We start from the raw sequence: 12,548 nt of genomic DNA on the forward strand, positions 1-12,548 counted from the left end.
ATGGAATATTATGCAGCCATCAAAAGGAATGAGATCTTGCCATTTGCAACGACGTGGATGGAACTGGAGGGTGTTATGCTGAGTGAAATAAGTCAATCAGAGAAAGACATGTATCACATGACCTCACTGATATGAGGAATTCTTAATCTCAGGAAAGAAACTGAGTGTTACTGGAGTGGTTGGGGGTGGGAGGGATGGGGTGGCTGGGTGATAGACATTGGGGAGGGTATGTGCTACGGTGAGCGCTGTGAATTGTGCAAGACTGTTGAATCACAGTTCTGTACTTCTGAAACAAATAACGCAACATATTTTAAGAAAAAAGAAAAAGAAGAAGATAACAGGAGAGGAAGAAAAGGGGAGTATGTCAGAGGGGGAGACGAACCATGAGAGATGATGGACTCTGAAAAACAAACTGAGGGTTCTAGAGGGGAGGGGGTAGGGGGATGGGTTAGCCTGGTGATGGGTATTGAGGAGGGCACGTTCTGCATGGAGCACTGGGTGTTATGAACAAACAATGAATCATGGAACACTGCACCAAAAACTAATGATGTAATATATGGTGATTAACATAACAATAAAAAAATAAAAAAAAATAAAAAAGAAACTTCTTCCTAGAAACATCGCCAAAGTCAAGGGAATCAAGGGCAAAAATGAACTATTGGGACTTCATCAAGATAAAAAGCTTTTGCACAGCAAAAGAAACAGTCCGCAAAAGCAACTGACAGAATGGGAGAAGATATTTGCAAATGACACATCAGATAAAGGGCTAGTATCCAAAATCTATAAAGAACTTATTAAACTCAACACCCAAAGAACAAATGATCCAATCAAGAAATGGGCAGAAGACATGAACAGACATTTTTCCAAGGAAGACATCCAAATGGCCAACAGACACATGAAAAAGCACTCAACATCGCTTGGCATCAGGGAAATCCAAGTCAAAACCTCAATGAGATACCACCTCACACCCGTCAGAATGGCTAAAATAAAAAGTCGGGAAACGACAGACGCTGGCGGGGATGTGGAGAAAGGGGAGCCCTCCTACACTGTTGGTGGGAATGCAAGCTGGTGCAACCACTCTGGAAAAACAGTATGGAGGTTCCTCAAAAAGTTGAAAATAGAGCTACCATATGATCCAGCAATTGCACTACTGGGTATTTACCCCAAAGATACAAATGTAGGGATCCGAAGGGGTACATGCACTCCAATCTTTATAGCAGCAGTGTCCACATAGCCAAACTGTGGAAAGAGCCAAGATGTCCATCAACAGATGAATGGATAAAGAAGAGGTGGTCTATATATACAATGGAATATTATGTAGCCATCCAAAGGAATGAAATCTTGCCATTTGCAACGACGTGGATGGAACTGGAGGGTGTTATGCTGAGTGAAATAAGTCAATCAGAGAAAGACATGTATCATATGACCTCACTGATATGAGGAATTCTTATTCTCATGAAACAAACTGAGGGTTGCTGGAGTGGTGGGGGGTGGGAGGGATGGGGTGGCTGGGTGATAGACATTGGAGAGGGTATGTGCTATGGTGAGTGCTGTGAATTGTGCAAGACTGTTGAATCACAGACCTGTACCTCTGAAACAAATAATACATTATATGTTAAAAAAAAAGAAGAAGAAGAAGAAGAAGATAGCAGGAGAGGAAGAATGAAGGGGAGTAAGTCGGAGGGGGAGACGAACCATGAGAGACAATGGACTCTGAAAAACAAACTGAGGGTTCTAGAGGGGAGGGGGCTTGGGGGATGGGTTAGCCTGGTGATGGGTATTAAAGAGGGCACATTCTGCATGGAGCACCGGGTGTTATGCACAAACAGTGAATCATGGAACACTACATCAAAAACTAATGATGTAATGTATGGTGATTAACATAACAAAAAAAAGTAATGAAATCTTGACATTTGCAACATGGATGGATCGAGAGTATAATGCTAAGTGAAGTAAGTCAGAGAAAGACAAATACCACATGATTTCACCCATTTGTGGAATTTCAGAAACAAAACAAAGGAAAAAAGACAAATGAAAAAACAGATTCTTAACTATAGAGAACAGACTGATGGCCAGTTACCAGAGGGGAGGGGGGCTGAAATGGGTGATGGGGATGAAGAGCACACTTATCTTGATGAGCACGGAGTCATATATAGAATTGTTGAATCACTGTATTATACACCTGAAAATTATGTAACAGTATATGTCAACTATACTGGAATTAAATAAAAATAGAAATCATCTAGAGAAGTTAAGTGATTTTGGAAACATGGATGGATTCCAGATTCATTGGCTATAAACCTTTTTCCATCTCAGTTTGTCCAAAGAAAAGTTCTCCAAAAAGAGGGTTTGATTGCATGAGAAGGATAAACTTCTCAAATCTCCACAGAAGGAAGGATCCTACCTGTTTTGTTCACTGTGGTGTTCTAAGCACCTAGCATGGTAAGCCCAGAGCATGGATACTCTCAGTATCTAGTGAATGAACAAAAGAATGAGGCCATATTTCTTAATTAACATATGGGCATGATGCAGTCATCTATCCAAAATGCTGTCTTCACATCCAATATTTAATAAAATTTTGCAAAACATGGGTTACTGTAAACAGTGATTTCCCCCCCCCTTCAATAATGACATTTCTGGGCCTTTTTCATGAAAAGATTGGTTGGAATTTTTTTCTTGCTGATTTATTTGTCCTGCCACATGTCACCTTTTGTTCAGAGAATAGCAGTGGTCGGTTCCAGTTCATCCGATTAATGGTTTTCAGGGTTTTTTTTTTTCCTTTCATTTAAAGCGAACCCATTTAAAAAAAACCTGCGTATTAAGCCCCAATATATAAAAGAAAACTAAAACCTGGGGGGTTGGGAAGGCTGCTGTAGCTGCAATGGGAATGAAGTTCTGTTTTAGCAGTGTCCCTGACCCTACCCGCCCCCCCCCCGCCAAGCCAACCCATGAAGTTGCTCCAGGGGAGGTCTCCCCTCCAAGGCCAAGCCTCTGATGGAAGCAGCCAGGACTTTGGTAGGGTTGGCTTGAGGCCTTGCTAACCAGGGTGCCCAATATTGAGTTCTAGACCAGCACTCTGAGAGTGAGATCCCAACCAAGAATGATTCACACTTCACCTGGTCTTGAAAGTCCCAACAGAGACTACAAGGAGGTATGGCTGGCTGGAGGTCAAGGGTTGGAGACTCCTGACCCTGTGCATTCATATTTAGTGGGTGTTCTCCACTGTTCTGCCTGGGAGCTGCATACTGCTCGACCTCTCATGCCCAGTGCTGGCCTGAGAGCCAAGAGACCCAGGTGATCTCTAGTCTCGGATCTGCTACCAATTCGCAGTGTTATTGCTGGAGCTCTTTCCTGCATGGGAGCTCCATCTCCTCACCTGTGGGATGGGGAAGGGGCCTTATTGACCACGGAGAGAGGTCCCTTCAAGTTCAGACACGTAGGGGCAGAGTCCAAAATTCCAACTCTGCACCCAGCACAGAACATGTAAGGTGTCAGCTGCTTCCCAGAAGCTATTCTCAAAATAGATTTTTAATGTTCCTGTCTGCATTAGTCAGGGTTCTATCACTGGCAAGTCATACTAAGCCAACTCAAAGATGTTTACTCAGAAGAACAATCTATTGGTTCATGAAACTGCAGAAGACACAAAATACAAAGTAAGCTCCAAGTACAAGAACGGGGGTGCTCTAGAGGGTTCTGGAACTGGAGTCTAGATATCCATGGTCCCCTTTTTCTCTGATTCTGCGGGCCCCAGCTTGAGTCTATTCTCCCCTACAGACGGTGGGTGCCTCATGAGAGAGAAAGAAGGCCCCCAGGAGTCCCTGCTGCTTGTCCTTCAAACTGCGTAACACAGAAGAAACATCGATGTCCTTGGTCCTCACTGCCCAACGAGATGGTTCTCACAGGCAAGCTGGAGTCCCATACCCAGCCCTGGACCTATCACTGGGGCCGGCGCACATGGCGCTGTCATTGGCTGAGTCTGGATCATAGGCCCACCTCTGTGGCCAGGGGATTGGATAAGAAACTGTGAACTGCGGAAAAGGAGCATTTCCCCAAAGGGAATGGGCCGTGCTGAACACACAAACACAAGAGATGTCCATCCACTTGCCACCGCCAACCCCAGACTCAGGTGGCATCTCCGCCTGCCAGTCCGATTCGCTTCTGCTCCTCAAGTGCCCCAACTGCCTCTGCCCAGCTCCTCGATAATTCCTTAAGGAGAAGGGTTCTGGGCCTGTCTTGAGCAAATCACTTTAAATAAGTATCCTATGGATGGTGCAGAAGATTTCAGCCTCGCTTAGTCGTGGAGTATTTGTGCTTACGGGACCACAGGATAGATTCTTCCTTCTCTCCTTGTCATGGGGCACACAGCTCATGAAAAAGGCCCCTGTGACTGTCCTCCGCTAATTATGGTGGATGAGGCTAACCTGCCAAAGCATTGTCCACCTTTCTAGGATAGCATCCTCCTGGGGTCCTCCCAGTGTCCCCTCTGAGCCCCCTGCCACCATGCTTATCTGTAAGGAGGTGGCCGTGCCTTGCTGAGTTGGTGTGTTTGCTTCTAAGAAGGGAGCTGATGAGGAAAGAACTGGTTAGCCCCCTGGTAGAAAGCATGGAGAACAGACAGGCTGGTGGGCATCACTGTAGATTGGCAGGACTCTGGAGAAATAGGGGGAATGCTTTTTCAAATCACAAATCAAGACTGAACCCTTTACTAGGAATCTTCCAGGGCCTCTGACCAAATGAAGGACCCCTCCTCCAATTTCAGAGTCAGATCATCCTGTGTCCAAACACTGGTTGCATGATAGATCAGCTGAGTCACATATGGGTCAAATTCCCTAACCTCTCAGGGCCTCAGCCTACCCATCTGTCTGTTGGGGATGACGGTTCCTTACAAAGCTGCTGGGAGAATATTAGAAGGACAGTGCACATATGAAATACACAGCCCCCCGTCTGCACACAGGAGGAGCTCGGTAAATGTCAGCTCCCCTGCCTTCACACCTCAGAAGTAAAAGCTCCTCAAAGGCCGGGCAAGGTCTCTATTTTCAGCACACACTAAAGGGCCTGACACAGAACACGGTGTTGCCAGTGTTCAGTGAATGATTCTCTAATCCCATAATTTCTCCAGGGGCGCTGCACTGCCTCTGATCTCCACAATCATTCTATTTGAGACTCGATGACTTCCTTAAGTCTCTATTCATGACAGGGGGCAACTTATCACCATGACTTCTGATATCCAAGGGAGATTTTCTCCAACACCCTGAACTGCGGGACACCCAGCACTGCCCCCGATCTCTCTGGAGATTCTTGGGGAGACTCAATCGGCTACAACCCTGGGCTCCATATACGCTGAACTGGTTCATCTTACAGATCACCCTTCTATTCTACAGGGGTTTACTTCCCCCTTCTTTCTGTGCCATACCACACCCCCACCCCACAATAAGCACCTGAACACACCACTCCCCCAAATTCTACTGCCAAGATATGCAAACAGAAGAGGTTACCAGCGCCGGTCAGGGAAGGGAAGGGATCGCAGGATGGCATTTCAAACCATCTGGAATGTAGTATTAGATACCCCCATTCTCAAAAGCCCCAGAAATCTCCCCTCCACCACTGGACTGGCCATGCGGTCTCCATTCCCAGTCTTCTCTCTCCTTCTGCCTGCTCTCCTCCACCCCAAAGCACAGCGATCCCGCTGCCTCTCTGCCGACCAGTCCCTCAGCGCCCTACATTCCACACCTAATGAAAACTATAAAGAGGGGGGTTCTCTCGTAAGAGGCACCCTAGAGCCAGCTGTGCGAGCAACATCCACGAACTACTTCCCCACCCTGATTAGTCTGACTGAACGTACTCCCTGGCTGCCAAGTGGTGGCTGAGCACCTTGGCTCCATTCCTTAGATAATACTTGTTATTTTATTTTATTTTTTGTAAAACCTTTGGGGTCTCCCCTCACCACCACAGGAATGATTCCAGCATCTCCAACTCCCTCCATGGTCACCTGCTGGTTTCACTGGGGGTGAATGGTGGGCAGGTAGGTTTCAAGCATCCAAAGACAAACTTGGATCAACCTCAGTATTGAAAATCGTTCCAAACAAAGAACACACACACTCTAGGGTTCGGTTCAATGAAGTACAGTTCTTCCTGCCAACTTTTGTTTTCCAACCTGGTCTATCCATGGTCTGCCTCAGCAGATACTGACATTGTCTTTGTCATCACAGAGTCTAGGATTTGTTCATCTGATATGGGAATTGGTTCAAACTTAGCTTCCAAGATGGGAAACAGCAGAAGAAGGAACATCCCGGGACATAAAGGACATAGAACCCTCCCTAACTGTACCCTACCTTCAAGTCTGACCTTTATCTAGAAACCTAATTGTTAACTTCTCTCAGTGCATTAGTCAGGGTTCACCAGAGAAAGAGGACCAGGAGACATATATACACATATATATATGATTATAAATTAACTTATAATATTAATAGAAATAGGATTTGTTACTATTATAAATTAGATTTATTATTATAAAGAACTGGCTTACCTGATTATGGAGCCTAAGTCCCAAAATTCACAGTCACACCAGCTGGAGACCCAGGAGGCTACATGATATAAGTTTTAGTCCAAGTGCAAAGGCCTGAGAACCAGGAGAACCAGTGGTGTGGTCCCAGTCCAAAAAAAGAACTGATGTTTTGGTTGGCATCTGAAGAAAGGAAAAGACCGATATCCCAGCTCAAGACAGGCAGTAAGTATTCCTCCTTGCTAGCCAGAGGGTCAGTCTCTATTCAGACTTCCAGCTGATTGGATGAGGCCCACCCACAACAGGGAAGTTAATCTGCTTTACTCAGTCTATGGATTCAAACACTCATCTTACTCCCAAACACCCTCACAGACCTACCTGGAGTACTGTTTACCCAAATATCAGGGTCCAGTCAAGTTGGCAAGTAAAATTAACCAAAACTCTCCATTTCTCTTCCTTTATAAGGAGAATACCAGCCACATAGAGGCAATCCTGGTGCAAACTGAAAAAGACTACTATGGGCTTACATTCTGACCCTCTGACTTATTGGTATTGTGACTTTTAACCAGCCACTCAACCTTGTAATACCGTGTTTCCATTTGTTAAAACAAAACACAAGAATAAGAAGGGGAGAATCTTACCTGCCTCACCATTAGTGAGGGGTTCACCTAAGATGAAACCATGGCTCTCCACAACGGCCACACAATGGAGTTACCAGGGCAGGTTTTTTAGATGCTCATATCCATGCCACACTCCAGACCCATGAAATCAGAAATCTGGAGACAGAACCCAGGCACTGTTTTTTTAAAGATCCCAGGTCATTCCATTGTGCAGTCAAGGTTGAGAACCACTGGATTCAGCAGATGTAAAACCTTTCCCCCAATGTTAGGGATTTTCATGATTGCCCCATGCTTCCATCAGCCCCTCACAAGGGAAGTAGCAAGCTGGCTTGAGAGCCCAGATGTCACCCATATACATCAGTGCCCCACACTGCTAAAATCAGAGCCACGAGGATAAAAGTGAGACCCAAGATATTAACAGAAAGCATTTCAATGTTCCAAATCAACTCAATTTTCCTTAAAAGGTGATCCTTAGAATTGTGCATCCTCCTAAGACCTGGGAAGAAGAGTATAAACATGTCATCTGGTCCATTAGGCTGCTTCCAGCCAAAGCTGGACTTCATGAGGTCTCTGGGGTGGGGATGGGGACTCCATCACCCACCACCACCCAGCCCCACCTTTCTTCTGGATCCTCCCAGGCAGCTTGGCTGGCTTCCCTCTGGCCCTTGCTCATGATACACAACCCCTCTGCCAAAACCTGAGGAATCCCACAATCTATTCCAGAGCCAAAGCTGACAGAGAACTTACATAAGCTTGGAATGCTTTCTGTATCCCACAGACGCCTTCTTGACTGTCTTTTACTGGCATCTCCTCTATCACACTGGGCCAATGAAGAGAGAGTGAGGGCCAGCACACAGTAGGGAAGCCCACGACCAGGCCAACACTGCCCTGCGACCAGCTTCAGGCTGCAAGGCTGGCCCTCAATGTCTTCCCAGCTCGGCTATTAAGCTTGTCAGGGAATAGGATCACGTGTTCTAGACCTGCTCTCCACGAAGCACAGCATCGGCATCACCCAGGAGCTTGTTAGGAAAACAGCACCTCGGCCTCCACCCCAGACCTACTCAATCAGAATCTTCATTTTAACAAAAACCCCAGGTGATTTGCAGGCCTGCAATGTGAGAGAAGTACCAGTCTATACCTTTTATGTCTAGAACAGATCACCGATTCATTCAAACAAAGAAATGGTTACCAAGCACTATGCAAGGTACAACGGTAACATCTAGGAATATAGCTGTGAATGGAAAGCAGTCCCGATCCTCAAGGAACTCACAGGGAGCGGTGGGGAGGGACAGATGGTGACAAGAGTCTGCCAGGTTCTCTGTCAGGGGTAAGTGCAGGAGGCTGGGAGTGTGGACAAGGGGCACCATGGTGGTTTTAAAATGTGTCCACAAATGCTTGGATATTCCTTCTTTCATGAGGTAGAGCTTAATTGTCTTTCCCTTAAGTGTGAGCTGGTTCTTAACGAATCACTGCTAGCCAACAGAATATGATAGAAGCCAGTCTCTGATGTCAGAGCCTGGGCCATCATCTTAGCCTGGTCAGGCTGGTGTAACAGAATACCCCGGGTGCCTTATAAACAACACACACTTCTTTCTCACCCAGTTCTAGAGACTGACAGTCTGAGTGCCAGTACACTTGGGGGCTGGTGAGGACCATCTTCTGGGTTGCAGACTATCATCATCCTCTTGTATCCCCACCGAAAGAGGGCAGAAAGAGGGAGAGAGAGCTTTGGAGGCCCCTCTTTTAAAGGCACTGCTCCCATTCAAGAGGGCTCCACCCTCATGACCTCATCACCTCCCAAATGCTCCACCTAATACTGTCACCTTGGGGATTAGGATTTCAACGTATAAATTTTGGAGAGGGGGTGGGGGGGACACAAACATTCAGTCCATTGTAGACATAAAAAGCATTGTAGCTTCCTGCTCTCTCTCTCTCTCGGCCCCATCACTCTGGGAGAACTGGCTGCCATGTTGTAAGGACATTGCAAGTCCTATGAAGCAGTCCCCTGATGGACTGAGGCCTCCTGCCAAAGGCCATGGAGCTGAGCTATTTTGAAAGGGAGCACCTCGCCCCGGTCAAGCTCTCAGATGACTGAAGCCCCAGGCGACATCGTGACTACTCAGCAGACACCCTGATCCAGAACCACCCAGCTAAGCCACCCCTGAATTCCTGACCCATAGAAACCATGAGACAATAAATACTCTGCTAGAGAATGCTAAGTTTGGGGGGTAATTTGTTAAGCAGCAATGGAGAAATAATACAGACACCCAATGGCATCCTGAAGAGCCAGGGAAGGCCCCTAAAATAATCTCTAAGTAATCTCGAAGCTAAAGCCTGAACCATGAGTGGGAGTTAGGTGCTATGGGCAGAAGAATGTTCCAGAGAGTGCCGTAGCGCAAGCAAAGGCCTGCTAGGGAGGGTGTGGCAACTCTGCAAGGACTGCAGGTGATCCCGATGGCCAAGGGGGACAGTGACAGATGACGCTGGAGGGGCTGGCAGGAGCCAGGTGATGCAGGGCCTTGTGCACCATGGAGAGGAGCCTCGGCTACTTGAGGACCATGTGGGAGAGTCATCAGCACAAGAGTGACCTGGTCAGTTTCAGGCTTTATAACATTTCTCCTGACATCTTGGGAAGAACGGGTTGGAAGGGAAGCAAGGTGGGAGGTGGGGAAAGCAGAGGGCAGGCCACTTCAGCAGTCCAGGCGAGGAATTACGGCAATGGGGACTAAGGTGAAGCCTCCATGGACAGGCCGTGCTAATCACTGCCTGGAGACACACCTGCACATGTGACCAGAGCCTTTTCTGTGTGCATGCATATGTGCATATACACTCAGCATGGGCTGGCTGGGAGCACGCCACCTCAGGTAGGGTTTAGAGGTGGAAGGTAAGGTCATGTTAAGAGTGATTAATGTATTGGGACACTGGCCAGCACCCCCTCCCACCCCCAGAAACCAAGCTTACAAAGCAATGGAAATTTGGATCCTAGAGGCGGCTCTGAGGGAAACTGAGTCCAAGAGTCCCTCATTTGGGAGGTGAGGATAGTAAAGGCTCCTCCCTTGCCCCTCACTCTCAAAAGAGGACTCTTTCTCTGTCCAGAACAGTCCAATCTGTAGAGACAGAGAGTAGGTCACTGGCGCCTAGGGCTGGAGGTGGGGTGTAGGGTATAGGATGGTGATAGTTAAAGCTTACAGTTTCTTTTTGGGATGATGAAATGTTCTAAAATTGTCTGTGGTGGCGACTGCACATATGTGTGAATATACTAAAAACCAATGGGGGGGACGCCTGAGTGGCTCAAATGGTTAAGCATCTGCCTTCGGCTCAAGTCATGATCCCAGGGTCCTGGGATCGAGCCCCGCATCAGGCTCCCTGCTCAGTGGGGAGCCTACTTCTCCCTCTGCCTCTGCCTCTCTCTCTCTGACTCTCATGAATAAATAAATAAAAAACATTAAAAAAATACTAAAAACCAATGAACTGTACACTTTCAATGGCTGATTTCTGTAGTGTGTGAATTATATCTCAATAAGGCTGTTTTTCAAAAAGATGACCTTTTCCATGGATCGAGCCCTGCATCAGGCTCCACACTCAGCAGAGTCTGCTCGTCCCTTTCCCTCTGCTCTCCCTGCTCACTTGCACGCTCTCTCGCACACTCTCTCTCAAATAAATAAATAGAATCTTTTTTTTTAAAGATTTTTTTTTATTTGACAGAGAGAGACATAGTGAGAGAGGGAACACAAGCAGGGGGAGTGGGAGAGGGAGAAGCAGGTTTCCCGCCGAGCAGGGAGCCCGATGTGGGGCTCGATCCCAGGACCCTATGATCATGACCTGAGCTGAAGGCAGATACTTAACGACTGGAGCCACCAGGCTCCCCAATAAACAGAATCTTTAAAAGATGACCTTTTCTCATACTTCATAGAGAATATGGAAGCACTAAATAGAATTGCTGCTTGACGTTCTATCATGTATTTATTTGGTGATTGTTTCCCTATCTCAGATAGAAGGTAAACTTCATGAGGACAGAAATTTTGTTTCTTCATCACTGGTTCTCCAGAGCCCAAAACAGCCCTGACACATAGCAGGTGCTAATTAAAAAGATTCAGTGAATAAGTGAATGAACATCTTGACCAAATCCTCAAGCTCACCAGCACTGAAGAAAATCCTCTTCTTGTTCTAATGCAAGAAGTGTCCCTCCACTTTTCAAAGGTCTGTTTGTGTGTGTGGGTGGGGGGAGATACTGTCTTCCCTAAGAGCAGCTTGGAAGAAGCTACCACAAGTAGCATATGATATGAGCATCCCTGCAGAATCCTGATTCCCAACAGCCATGGATCCGACCATCACACCAGTGGGCTCCTCATCCATTTGACAGCATCCCTTGTAGACTAGTTGAGTCAGCACCAATGAACACTCACTAATCCAATTTTCATGAAATTGGACAAGCAAACACAGAAGTTCACAGAGCAGAGCAAATTACCAGAAACCAGAGTGAAATGCCTCTTCTGGCTTCTGAGTCTGCTAAGATGGAAGGGGCCCCTCCAGTGGGAATTGGAAAGCAGGTACCGTTCAGGGTCACCTTGCATGCAGACTGCTGCCAGACCATTGTCAGAGGCTTGAGAAATGGGAGGTCATGTAATACGAACAAGCCCTTTCACGCTTACGTGGCGCCGGAGTTCAGTGAATGAATCATGACACCCCTTCAGGCCAGAGAATCCCTGATGACTGCCTGCCTCCACACATCCTCCCATTCAACCTTGGGATCTGGGCAGGAATGGAATCTTCCATCCGTTGGGTGAGAACATGAAGGCAAAGGTATTGGGCACCTCTCTCTTGGGCCCCGAGTTAGTGAAGGAGTCCTTGTAGTAAACTGCTTCTGTGAATTTGGGGAGTCAGACCCAAATCTGAGTACTAACTCGACCAATTACTCTCTGACCTTAGACTGATTAGCCGTCTCCAAGCCTCTGTTTACCCATATAGAAAGTAAGCAGCATCGATAACAGATGGAGAAGGCAGTTTAGAAAGGTCTAGAAGACCATCTGCAATGACACGGGGGGGGGGGGGCAGAGCAAGATGGCGGAGGAGTAGGAGACCTGGATTTCGTCTGGTCTAAGGAATTCAGCTGAACAGGGATCAAACCATTCTGAACACCTACAAACTCAACAGGAGACCGAAGAAGAGAGTAGCAACAACTCTCTGAACAGAGAAGCGACCATTTACTGGAAGGTAGGACATGCGGAGAAGTGAATTCGAGGCGATATTCGGGAGGATAGACGGCGGGGGAGGGGCCTCAATCGGCCACTTCTGGCAAATGAGAGACCCGCAGAGCACAAAATCAGAACTTTTTAGAAGTTGGCTCTGCTGAGGGATGTCGCTCCAGTGGCTAACCTGGGAGTGGAACCCTCGCGGGACAGTGTGGTCTCAGGACCCTCGGGGTC

At 47.1% G+C, this 12,548-nt stretch overlaps 1 long non-coding RNA gene across 2 annotated transcripts in view; it reads right to left on the reverse strand.

The window, feature by feature from the left end:
- The window catches only part of LOC113932291, a 111,485-nt gene that overhangs the window by 27,865 nt on the left and 71,072 nt on the right, over nucleotides 1-12,548 (reverse strand). Inside the window, exon 3 of one of the 2 annotated variants that reach the window (XR_003523025.1) lies at nucleotides 6,527-6,685. The exons of the other annotated variant lie outside the window; for it this stretch is intronic. This is a non-coding gene — a long non-coding RNA (uncharacterized LOC113932291). The remainder of the gene's footprint in view (nucleotides 1-6,526; nucleotides 6,686-12,548) is intronic. 2 annotated transcript variants of the gene reach the window in all.

This window comes from Zalophus californianus, chromosome 10 (assembly GCF_009762305.2).
Source record: "Zalophus californianus isolate mZalCal1 chromosome 10, mZalCal1.pri.v2, whole genome shotgun sequence".
Lineage (NCBI taxonomy): Eukaryota > Metazoa > Chordata > Mammalia > Carnivora > Otariidae > Zalophus > Zalophus californianus.